This window comes from Ursus arctos, unplaced genomic scaffold (genome assembly GCF_023065955.2).
Source record: "Ursus arctos isolate Adak ecotype North America unplaced genomic scaffold, UrsArc2.0 scaffold_37, whole genome shotgun sequence".
Classification (NCBI taxonomy): domain Eukaryota; kingdom Metazoa; phylum Chordata; class Mammalia; order Carnivora; family Ursidae; genus Ursus; species Ursus arctos.
The window spans coordinates 19,391,902-19,405,463 of NW_026623053.1; the positions used below are offsets into that span (position 1 = coordinate 19,391,902).

General features: G+C 36.7%; 1 long non-coding RNA gene across 1 annotated transcript in view; it reads left to right on the forward strand.

The window, feature by feature from the left end:
• Positions 1-13,562, forward strand: part of LOC113266161 (uncharacterized) — a 454,130-nt gene that overhangs the window by 19,446 nt on the left and 421,122 nt on the right. The window lies entirely within an intron of this gene.

The window sequence follows — 13,562 nt, forward strand, 5'->3', positions numbered from 1 at the left end:
TTTCTTTTCTTTTCTTTTCTTTTCTTTTCTTTCTTTCTTTTCTTTCTTTCTTTCTTTCTTTCTTTCTTTCTTTCTTTCTTTCTTTCTTTTTCTTTCTTTCTTTCTTTCTTTCTGTTTTTTTCTTCCCTGCTCCCAGTTTTCTTCAAATGTTTGGAAATTCTTTAAACTTGTTTTTAAGAAGAGAGGATACATTGATGATTACTGGAAGCTGACATGAGTTTTCTGTTATTAAATAAATAGATATACTTCTGATAGGTTTCCTTTCTGAGTGGGAGCCTGACTGAGATCTCTGTCTCTGTGAGTGAATTATATCAACTGGAAAGCTTTACTTTAGAATATATAGGCAGAAGCCTGGCTGCTCTCTGGTATTCCTTCATTGCTGTTTGACTTTACTCTGGTTATTATCACTCAGTCAATCACTAAATCTCGCTAGCTGGGCAGTATAAATCTCTGAAAAGTTTAGATAGATTTATTGGGAATCTTTTGTTGTATAGGAAACTTCCTAAGGTTTAGCAAAGCTTAGTGGCTTAAAACAGCAACGATTTACTTAGCTCACCATCTTGTGGATCGGGAGATTAGGCTGGGATCAACTGGATGGTTTTGGTGTCAGTTTGGCTCCCTCATGCATTTGTGTTCAGCTGTATAACTAGATAGCTGTGTTTATGAGGGTGATGAGCTCTTGGCTGAGGCATTGGGGGCAGTTGGGCCTTGTGTCTCTCTCATCCTGCAGCAGGCTGACCTAGACTGATTTACATGACAGTTTCAGGGATCTAAGCAAGGGAGCAGAATTGCAAGGAATTCTGAAGTACAGAATTAAAACTGGCTTAGAACTTACAGTGTCACTTCTGTTGGATTCTTGGCAAAACAAGTGAAAAAGCCAGCTCAGATTCAGGGAATAAGGGAATAGACTATACCTTTTGATGGGAAGAGCTATGAAGTCATATTGCAAATGGTATTAATTCAAAGAGAGGTAGAGAATTATGTTCAGCCATACTTTCTAGGTAATTGATATATTACACTATATATTTAATTTTTTTTTTTTACTTTTGAAAATGAAGTTTTATAGTTTGTGTGTGTGTGTATGTATGTATGTATCTATATAAAGTGTATACAATTGACCCTTGAACAATGTGGGGGTTAGAGGTGCTGACTCTGAACAGTTGAAAATCTGCATGTAACTTTTGACTCTCCCAAAACTTTACTAATAGTCTACTGTTGACTGGAAGCCTTACTGGTAACATAAACAGTTGATTAACACATATGTTATATGTGTTATATATATATGTTATATATAACACGTATATTATATGTATTATATACTATATTATAATACAGTAAGGTAGAGGAAAGAAAATGTTATTAAGAAAATCATAAGGGAGGGAAAATACATTCACATTACTGTACTGTAAAAAAAAAAAAACAGAATGTAGGTGGAACTCGTGCAGTTCAAACCATGTTGTTTAAAAGTCAACTGTCTGTCTTTGAGAGCTCCCTCACCTTCATTCCCTGTATGCTGTGCAAAGCCAAGTCCTGTCAGTTTTGCTTTCTAAGTACTCTGCAATTCATCCGTTTTTTTTTTTTTTTTTCCTGATGCTACCACACTAGCATAATAATCTGGACATATATATGGTGGGATGGCCAGATAGTTTCTAATATGGCATGGTTTTGAATTTACGCATTTAACAACCTACAGTCAAGATGATATTCTTCTAAATTAATGTTTAGTCAGTGAAGGCAAACAGGTTTAACACAGGTGGATAAATTTACAAAATTAATGGACATTTTAATTGCTTATTATTTGTGTGTTATAGACATCTGTTTTTCTGTTAATCATTTTCTTTTTTTCCCCACTTCATTGAGATACAGTTGACATATAGCATTGTATAAGGTTAAGGTGTACAATGTGATGATTTGATACAGATATATATTGTGAAATGACTACCACAGTAGGGTTAGTTAACAACTTTATCACCTCACATAATCACTATTTTTGTGTCTATGTGGTGAGAACATTTAAGATCTATTCATTTTTTAAAAAGATTTTATTTGTTTGAGAGAGCGTGCATGTGTGCATGAGTGGAGGGGAGGGGCAGAGAGAGAAGAAGAAGAAGACTCCTCGCCAAGAAGGGAGCCCAGTGTGGGGTCAGTCGCAGGTCCCTGGGATCATGACCTGAGCTGAAGATAGATGCTTAACTGACTGAGCCACCCAGGTGCCCCTTAAGATACATTCTTGTAGCGGTTTTCAAATATATAATACAGTATTTTTAACTATAGTCACCATACTGTACATTAGATCATCAGAACTTACTCATCTTATAATTGAAGTTTGTACCTTTGACCAACATCTTCCCATATCCTCCACCTTGCAGCCCCTACAGCACTTGCCAACCACCATTCTACTCTGTTGCTGTTAGCTTGGCTTTTTTCAAATACCATATATAAGTGAGATTATATAGTATTTGTCTTTCTCTGTCTGACTTACATCATTTCGTATAATGTCCTCAAGATTCATCCATGTTATAGTAAATGACAGGATATCCTTTTCATGGCTGAATAATATTCTGTTGTGTATGTGTGTGTTTGTGCGTGTATGTGCATATATATGTGTGTGTGTATATATGTAATTGTATGTGTATACATGTATATACATATACATATGTTGTATATGTATAACATATACAATAGTAGTTTCAGGAAGCAGTAGTGATTCAACATTTATATATGTTACTCAATGCTCACAATAAGTGTAGTCACCATCTATCACCATACAACATTATTAAAATATTAATGACTATACTCCATATGCTGTACTTTTCATCTCTGTGGCTTATTTTATAACTGGAAGTTTGTATCTCTTGATCTCTTTCATCTGTTTGCCAATTCCCTACATCCCTTCAGTTTGGGAAACCCCCAGTTTGTTCTCTGTATTTATGAGCTCTTTCTGTTTTGTTTGTTGCCCCCCCCCTTTCTTAAGATTCTACATATAAGTGAAATCATATGGTATTTGCCTTTCTCTGTCTGACTTATTTCACTTAGTGTAATACCCTCTAGGTCCATCCATGTTGTCACAAATGGCAAGATTCTATTCTTTTTTTATGCTGAGTAATATTCCTTTGTATATGTATATTTACTTATCCATTCATCTTTGATGGACGTTTAGGTTGCTTCCATATTTTTATTGTTGTAAACAATGCCACAGTAAACATAGGTGTGTATATATCTTTTCAAATTAATGTTCTTGTTTTCTTCAGATAAATGGCCAGAAGTGGAGTTGCTAGATTGTAAGATATTTCTATTTTAAATTTTTTGAGGACCCTTCATACTGTTTTCCAGGGTTGCCACCCCGATTTACATTATCACAGTGTGCAAGGCTTCCCTTTTCTCCACATCCTTGCCAAAATTGTTATTTGTCTTTTTGTTACTAGCCATTCTAACAGGTGTGAGGTGTTATCTCATTGTGGTTTTGATTTGCATTTCCCTCTTGATTAGTGATGTTGAGAATCTGTTCATATACCTGTTGGTCATTTTGTTATTCTTCTTTGGAAAAAAATTTCTGTTAAGGTCCTCTGCCCATTTTTTAAATTGGATTGTTTTTTGCTGTTGAGTTGTATGAATTGGATATTGGATAGTATATTGGATAGTAACCCATTATCAATATTTTCTTGCATTCTGTAGGTTGCCTTTTTATTTTGTTGATCGTTTCTTTTGCTGTGCATAAATTTTTAGTTTGAAATTGTCCCACTTATTTATTTTTCTTTTTGCTGCTGGTACTTCTGGTGTCATATAAAATCATTTCCCAGACCAATATCAAGGAGCTTTTCCCCTGTGTTTTCTTCTAGGAGTTGTGCCATTTACCTTTTTTGTTTCTCTATTGTTAGAGCACTTGCCTCCAGAATGAGCGTTGCAGTTCTGTGAGGTGTTTTAGGAAGATTTTGCAGAAAATAGATTTGATTTTGAGAATCTTTAAGCTGTGTGATGGAGAATGTGCTTTGTAATAGGTGTCTAATGCTGTAGTTTGCAGTGTTCCCCTTTTTTCTCCCAACCTCCTCCTACCCAGATCACTAGCCAAACACAATTGCTTTTACTTTTCTGCTTGTCTATCCTTTTGAAAAGCCAAAATATATTTGTTCACTCCTCAGAGTAGATTACACAACATTCTAATCGTCTAGTCCAAACGGTAGCTATTGTAGCTCTGTTGTATCTAGAAGACCTTCAAAAGGCTTTTAGCTGAACAAAGGAAAAATATCGTAAGTTTATTTTCTTTTGGATAGAGTGGGGAACTTTTTGTTTATTTATTTATTTTGAAGTGGATTATGAGTCCTTTTAGATGTATTAGGATTTTTCTGGGGACAATTTTGGGGTAAAGGAACTACTGCATACGTCGAAAGAATATAAGGATTTGTGCTGCCCAGCAGTCTACAAGATTTTATCCAAAGGTTTCCATTTTAAAAAGGCTATTAAATAGAACTACTACATAAATAATTAAAAGATAATTTAATGTAAATATCAGAGTGGACTAATGTAGCAAATTGGTAAGTGGGACTTTTCCTGTTCCCTCTGATTTGGGGCTGAGGTCTTAGAGCTGAGAAGAGAATATATTAGTGCCTGGAGATTCTAAAGCAGGATACTGCTCTGTTTGTGTAGAACTTGTTATGGTTACAGCCCCTGCCAAGGAAGCAGTTCTAGGCAGTTCCTGGTATATGGTGGCTCTGTGCAGTTCCATATAACTCTGCCAACTCATTTACAGCTGATTGGTGATTGTTGGATCCAGTGTTCCTCACTCCAGGTGCAGCCAGGTCAGGAGCCTACAAGATGCTGCCATGAAGGCACTGCCCTCAGAGGGGCCCTGACCAGTTGCTGATCAATGAGAGTCTTTCTTTCTTTGATTTTTTTTTTCCAAATTTTTATTTAAATTCTAGTTAGTTAACGTATAGTGTAATATTGGTTTCAGGAGTAGAATTTAGTGATTCATCACCTACATGTAACACCCAGTGCTCAACACAGCAAGTGCCCTTCTTAATACCATCACTCATTTGACATATCCCTCAACCCACCTCCCCTCTAGTAACCCTCAGTTTGTTCTCTGTAATTAAGAGTCTGTTATGCTTTGCTTCCCTCTCTTTTTTTATTCCCTTCCCCTATGTTCATCTGTTTTGTTCCTAAATTGCACACAGGAGTGAAATCATACGGTATTTGTCTTTCTCTGACAGACTTATTTTGCTTAGTATAATACTCTCTACCTCTATCCACATCGTTGCAAATGGCAAGATTTCATTCTTTTGGATGGTTAGGTAATATTACATTATATATGTACACACACACACGCACACACACACATGCACATACATGTACATATAGCACATCATCTTTATTGGTTCATCAGTTGATGGACATTTGGACTCCTTCCATAATTTGGCTATTGTTAATGATGCTTAAACATCAGGGTGCATGTGCCCCTTTGAATCCGTATTTTTGCATCCTTTGGGTAAATACCTAGTAGTGCAATTGCTGGATCATAAGGTAGTTCTGTGTTTATCTTTTAGAAGAACCTCCAAACTGTTCTCCAGAGTGGCTGTACTAGTTTGCATTCCCACCAACGGTGTAAGAGGGTTCCGCTTTCTCTGTATCCTCACCAACACCTGTTGTTTCCTGTGTTGTTAATTTTAGCCATTCTAACAGGTGTGAGGTGGTATCTCATTGTGGTTTTGATATGTGTTTCCCTGATGATGAGTGATGTTGAGTATCTCTTCATGTGTCTGTTAGCCATCTGGATGTCTTCTTTGGAGAAATGTCTATTTATGTCTTCTGCCCATTTCTTAACTGGATTATTTGTTTTTTGGGTGTTGAGTTTGATAAGTTTGTTATAGATTTTAGGTACTAACCCTTCATCAGATATTTCATTTGCAAATATTTTATCCCATTCCATAGGCTGCCTTTTAGTTCTAGTAAGAAGTTGCTTCGGCTGAGTCAAAGAAGTTGTTGCCTGTGTTCTCCTCTAGGATTTCAGTGGTTTCCTGTGTCACATTTAGGTCTTTCCTCCATTTTTTTTTTTTTAAAGATTTTATTTATTTATTTGTCTCAGAGAGAGAGAGAGAGAGCGCACAAGCAGGGGGAGTAGTAGCCAGAGAGAAGCAGGCTCCCTGCTGAGCAAGGAGCCCGATGTGGGACTCGATCCCAGGACCCTGGAATTGTGACCTGAGCCGAAGGCAGATGCTTAACTGTCTGAGCACCCAGACATCTGGTCTTTCATCCATTTTGAATTTATTTTTGTGTATTGTGTAAGAAAGTGGTCCAGGTTCATTCTTCTGCATGTTGCCGTCCCCTTTTCTCAACACCGTTTGTTGAAGAAACTGTCTTTTTTCCATTGGCTATTCTTTCCTGCTTTGTGGAAGATTAGTTGACCATATAGCTGTGGGTCTATTTCTTGGTTCTTTATTCTGTTCCATTGATTTATGTGTCTTTGTTTGTGCCAGTATCATACTGTCTTGATGACTACAATTTTGTACTAGAGCTTGAAGTCTGGAATTGCGATGCATCCACTTCTGTTTTTGTTTTTCAAGATTGATTTGGCTATTCCGGGTCTTTTGTGGTTCCATACAAATTTTAGGGTTGTTTGTTGTAGCTCTGTGAAAAATGCTGGTGGTATTTTGATAGGGATTGCATTAAAGGTTTGATTGCTTTGGGTAGTTTAGATGTTTTAACAATGTTTGTTCTTCCAATCCATGAACATGTATTTTTTTTCCCCATTTCTTTGTGTTCTCTTCAATTTCTTTCATAAGTGTCCTGTAGTTTCAGAGTACATATCTTTTACCTCTCTAGTTAAGTTTTTTCTAGGTATCTTATTGTTTTTGGTGAAATTGTAAATGGGATTGATTCCTTGATTTCTTTTTCTGCTGCTTCATTAATGGTGTATAGAAGTGCAACAGATTTCTGTACGTTGATTTTATATTCTGTGACTCTGCTAAATTTGTATATCAGTTCTAGCAATTTTTTGGTGGAGTCTTCTGGATTTTCTACATAGAGTATCATGTCATCTGTGAATAGTGAAAGTTTGACTTCTTTGTTGCTGATTTGGATGTCTTTTTTAAATTTCTTTTTGTTGTCTGGTTGTTGAGGTTAGGACTTCCAGTTCCAGTACTCTGTTAAATTGCAGTGGTGAGAGTGGACGTCCCTGTCTTGTTCCTGACCATAGAGGAAAAGCTCTCAGGTTTTCCCCCATTGAGGATAATATTAGCTGTGGAGCTGTGGGACTTTTGTGTATGGCCTTTATGATGTTGAGCTGTGTTTCCTCTACCTCTAATTTGTTGAGAGTGCTTTTTTTTTTTTTTTTAACAGAAGTACAACAGTATAGGCTATTGGTTACAGGAGCAGATATCAGAAAAACGCAGATAAATAACTGAGTCATATCTGTGTTGAAACAATAAAATAGAGATCTACCAGCTTCTGCTTGAGCTGCCTGAATCCAGATCTTAAAAATAAAATCTGATTAGATTCTATGTAAGTTTTATATAAGCCTGTTTTTAAGTATAAGTGAGGTTTAGGTTACAGGTAGTAGTGCTGTGGTTTGTCAGTTTAATGTGAGACAGTTTTTCCTGCTTCCATTCTCTATATAGATCTACTTGAAATCCTTATCTTAGTAGCTACAGTTGTTGCACCAGTGATTCTGTTTGAAGTTTCCACTATAATTCTTGTCCACTTGAGCTATAAGAACTGACAGAATCTTCTGTTGCTATCATGACTCCTTTAGGCACAGAAAGTGCAGTTAGATTTTGTATCTGTCTGGAAAGGAAGGCTCACTAAGATAGTGTTTATTTTATAGAGTAATAATCTTTTCTTAAATGTTGTTCTCACTTCTATTCCAAAAAGCGCCACTGCCAAATAAAAACTTCACTTTTAAGGAGAAAACATGGACTAAAGAGTCAGGATTTAGTATAAGGTTCATGCTGTTGGCTTCTGGTGGCTTTGAAGTAAGCTATTAATGAGTGGTTATATAGAAATCTAATAGGTTAAAGAGAGACAGATTCGTGTGCACACATGGAGAGATGGGGGCGGGGGGAGAAAGAGAGAGAGAGAGGGAGAAGTACCACCTTCTTTTCCAGGTTTATGCTTTTCATCATGAACCTGAGATTATAATGCAGTCTGTATAAATAACTGCAGGCCAGGGTTTCTGTTGACTGGAGAGAAATTGTGTTGAAAATCTCATAGTCACTATTACCTCTGCTTATTAAGTAGATAGTGGGAACAGCCTTCTTTCTCTCTAAGGAAAAGATTGGATGTTTGAATTAGAGATAGAGAATGCATAGGGAATCCCAACCTGACCTTCTGGCTGTTCAGTTGAAGACATTTTTTTTTTTTGCTTTTCTTCCTGGTAGCTTTTCTATCAGGTACCACTAAAATGGTATATTTTGACAACCTCTCTCCATGACAGCACTTCTTGGCATTCTTTCTTGTAACTTAGAGGCCTTTCTTAGCAGTTGAAGTTCTTCACAGTTCCCAGTAGTTCCCAGTAGCAGCTACTACCCATGGTGTAGCTTCTGGTAGAGCAGGAGCTGATTTGATCCCAGGCTTCTTGCTTACTCCTGTAGAAACATTGTCTGGTCCCAGCCTTCCTTTTTAGCCTCATCTCTTACTAGTTCTTCGTGTTTTCCTTCCTCAATGGACTTATATCAATACACTTGCAGTTTTTTGTATATGATCCCCTGTTTTGATATTCCTTCTCCTCTTCATGTCAGCACCCAACTTTGGCTCAGGGTTACTTTTTCTGTGATTTCCCAGATGAAATTAACCACTTTGTGCCCCTCTATATACACTAACATCTGTTACAAGCATCTGTAATGCTTTGCTGTTGTCTGTATCTTCTTTGACTGGAGCAGAAAGCCCTGCCCAAATTGCAGATTCTTGAAGAAAATAAATATTCTTTTAAGCCACTAAATTTTGGGGTAATTTGTTATACAGTTATAGAAACTGAAATAGATTCTGGTGTTTGGAAGTGGGGTGCCATGTAACAGAAACCTAAATATGTAGCAGTGGATGAAGCCAAACTAGGACTAGACAGTGGCCAGAAGATGGGAGGGTTTTGAAAAGATTGTTGGTGGAAACCTGATAGCCCTCGAGGAAGTCAGTAAAGGTTTAAAGGAAAGTGAGAAAATATCATTTGGCGTTGGTGAAAAGATCCTTGATATGTAATAGCAGAAAGTTCAGCAACATTGTCACCTATGGTAATGTGGAATACAGGAAATGGTTTGCATGATGACAATGAATTGTATGAGAAACGTATTTCCACTGGGTATTTTCTGGCTGTTTCTTGCTGCTTGTAGTAAAATATGGTAGGAGAGAGTATTATGGTTATGAATGGTTGTGTCCTCCAAAATTCTTAGGTTAAATCTTAATGCCTGTGTGTTGATATTAGCAGTTGGGGCTTTTGGGAAGGTGCTTAAGGTCATGAGGGTGGAGCCCTCATAAATGGGAGTAGTGCTTTTATAAAAGAGACCCCACAGAGCTATGTAGCCCCTTCCACCATGAGAGAATACAGTGACATGTTGGCAGTTTGCAGTGTAAAAGAGGATCTTGACTAGAGCCCAACCATACTGGCACCCTTATCTTGGGCTTCTAGCTTCCGGAACTGTGAGAAATAAATTTTTGTTGTTTATAAGCCACTCTGGCATTTTGTTAAAGTAGTCTGATCAGAGTAAGAGAGATAAACTAAGGAAAGAATTGTTAAATATAAAGGAACCAGAACTTACTGAGTTCAAAAATAAAACTCTCTTTTCTAGTTTCTCCAGATGGCAGACAATTCTCAAATTCAGAAAAGTCTAATGGAAAAAAACCTTAAAAATAAAAACTTAAGAAAAAAAAGTCTAATGAAAAGAGAGCAAATCTAGAGTATTGTCAGAAAGAGATCAAATCTAGAGTATTGTCATTTAACAATGAAGCTAAGGGAATGATTATAAAACTCTTTTTTGAGGCCTCGGGAAATTTAATGTGATGCTTCACAAAGACAGTAGTCTCTTTAAGGACCTGAGAACCTGCAGTACTTCATAGATCTTCTTTATTAAACAAAAGGTTCTCTAAGAATTTTAAGAGTACTGTCCCTCAGGACCTTATAGGAAGCTCAGGGAGTTATTTTGAATTTTATGGGTGTGACTTTTGTCTAATGGAGTGCATTATGAATTGATTCATAAGGAGTCCATACAGTTAAAAAAAAAAGACTTTTTTAGAGCAGTTTTAGGTTCAGAACAAAATTGAGCAGAAAGCAAAGAGTTCCCACATATTCTGTCCCTCTCATACACTGGTGTGGTATATTTATTAAAATCAGTGAGCCTGCATTGACACATCATTATCACTCCTGGCCCATAGTTTACAATGGTGTATGTTCTGTGGATTTGTGCAAATGTATAATGACACATATCCACCATTATAGTATCATACAAGAGTATTCTTACTGCCCTAAAAATCTTCTGTGTTCTGCTTATTCATCCAGTCCCCCCTGCAACCCTTGACAAACTAATCTTTACTGTTTGCATAGTTTTGCCTTTTTTTAGAGTGTTATACAGTTGTAGTCATACAGTATTGTAGCCTTGTCAGATTGGCTTCTTTCATTTAGTAGTAATATGCATTTAAACTTCTTCTCTGTCTTTTCATGGTTTGATAGCTCATTTCTTTTAAACACTAATATTCTGTTGTCTACCTGATTTATCCATTCACCTACCGAAGGACGTCTTGGTTGTTTCCAAGGTCTGGCAGTTATGAATAAAGCTTCTATAAACTGTGTAAAGGTTTTTGTGTGGACATAAGTTTTCAGCTCTTTTGGGTTAATACCAAGGAGTGTGATGGCTGTATTGTATTATAAGAGTATGTTCAGTTTTGTAAGAAACTGCCAAATTGTCTTCCAAAGTTTCTGTACCATTTTCCATTTCCACTAGCAATGAATGAGTTTTCCTGTTACTCCATATCCAGCATTCAGTGTTGTTAGTTTTCTGGATTTTGGCCATTCTAGTAGGTGCATAGTAGTATCTTGTTTTAATTTGCATTTTCCTAATAACATATGATGTTGAGCATCTTTTTATATGCTTATTTGCCATCTGTATATCTTCTTTGGTACGTGTTTATGCAGATCTTTTGCCCAGTTTTTAATCTGGTTGTTCATTTTCTTAATGTTGAGTTTTAAGAATTATTTATGTATTTTAGGTAATAGTCCTTAATCAGATGAGTCTTTTGCAGATATTTTCTCTGAGTTTGTGGCTTGTTTTCTCATTCTCATGGTCCACCTAGTTTTTAAAAGGATTATATCAATTTAGACTGAAAGGCCTGACAGAGACAATACAGAATGAAAAAAGCCTTTGGATCTCAAAGTTGTACAATCAAGAAGCATGCCAAGAACATAGCTAATTACCATGAAACCTACAGCCCAGAGTGGAGAGACCTGAGCCACATGGATCATTCCTTAGTTGAGAAACTAGCAGCATATGCCCAGCTGGGTTTTAAACTTTTAATGGACCTATGCCTGCTCCATTATTGTGTTTGTGGAGATAGATAACTTACCTTATGTTTATAGCTCTACAGATCAAGAGGAACTGTACTCAAGGGGCTATATTTAAGGAACTATACCCAAGAAGTTCATCCATACCTGGACCTCAAGCCTGAGCGTGTTAGTTGTGGGTATTGGGGGAGGGAATGAGTATATATTTTTTTGCATGTGGAGGGATGTGAACTGCTGTGGCCAGAAGGTGGACTGTAGCATATGGTATTTTTGAAAACTGGTTTCAGCAATATTTCTGGTTGTACATGTTCTTCTACAACTATGCCACTTAGAAACTGAGTTTATTTCCTCTCCTCTTGAACCTGGGCTGGCCTTTGAACTGATTAATAGAATGTGGAGGAGCTGATACTGTATGACTTATAAGGCTAGGTCATAAAAGGTAGTACTGTTTCTGGCTGTTTCTCTCAGGATGCTTACCTTTGGAACCTAGCCACCATAGTGTAAGGAAGCCTAGGCCACATATAGGAGCTATGTGAAACCAGCCCAGGTTTCATCTGACCACATCGGCTACCAGATGTGTTAGTGAATGAGCCTTTATTTAATTTCAGTTCCCAGCCTTGAGCCACCTCAGTTGATAACTGAGTGGAGCAGAGACAAGCTGTCTCCTCTGAGGCCTGTTTAAATTGCAGATTCATGAGCAAAGTAAGTGCTGTCTTGGTCAGTAAGTATTAGGGTCATTTATTTATTTTTCTTCATATAGCCATAGTGACTGAAATGATTAGAAAGGTATATAGTTTCAGAATTTTTTTTTTTTTTAAGATTTTATTTATTTATTTGACAGAGAGAGAGACAGCCAGCGAGCGAGGGAACACAAGCAGGGGGAATGGGAGAGGAAGAAGCAGGCTCCCAGCGGAGGAGCCTGATGTGGGGCTCTATCCCAGGAATCTGGGATCACGCCCTGAGCCGAAGGCAGATGCTTAACGACTGAGCCACCCAGGCGCCCCTCAGAATTTGTTTTCTAATTAAGTTTTGGTAATAAGGTTTTGTTGGTTTCAGGAAATGAATTGGGAAACATTTAATCTTTTATTTGGTATGGAATAATTTAAATAACATTTGTTAATTATTTGTTCCTTAATTATTAGAACTCAGATTTAAAGGTTTTTTGGGTATGTTATTTAAAATAATAGTCACCTGGGGCACCTGGGTGGCTCAGTCAGTTGAGTGTCAGACTCTTGATTTCAGCTCAGGTCGTGATCTCAGGTTATGGGATTGAGCCCCCACATCAGGCTCTGTGCTCAGCGTGGTGTCTGCTTGTCCCTCTCCCTCTGCTCTTCCCACAGCTTGGGCATGTGCTCCACCTGTCTGTCTGTCTCTCTCAAATAAATAAAATCTAAAATAAATAAAATATGAGTTTTCTACTTGGTTTAATTTGGGCTTTTTGTATTCTCTAGGAAATCATACATTTCTTCTATTCCCAGTCTTGCTAATATTTGTTTTGTTTTATATTCTTAAGTAGTTAAAAAAAATATCTTCTGAAATTATCAATTCTCCCACTTTTTCTCTGTATCACCAATTATATCTGTTATTTTTATTCATTCACTCTTTATATTTTCTTTTGGTTAATTTTGTGCTTTTTTTCTTAAACCTTAAGATAAATATAACATTCCTACAGTTGTAGTCATTTGTCTTCATAATGAAAGGATTTAGGGACATAAATTTTTATCTAAGTTTGGCTTTTGCTGTGTTCTGTAGATTTTTATGTATTTACCTTTCCATTAATTTCTAGGGAGTTTGTGATTTTTCCTCTTTGATCGACAATTAATTTTCAAGTTTTAAGATGTTTCAAACCATTTAAAAATTATTTCTAGTATTATTGAATTATGATCAGTGACTATGGTCTGTAATATACTTTTAAATATTTGTTATAGTTTGCTTTATGGAAATTTTTATAAAACAACAAATTAAAATGTAAATTCTTTCATTGAGAAGTAAGATTCCATATTGTTTTAGTTTAGACTGCTGTAAGAAAGAGGCAGCCTCACCCTTTGAAACCATTCTGTCTCCTGAGTTCTCGCACTCTGGG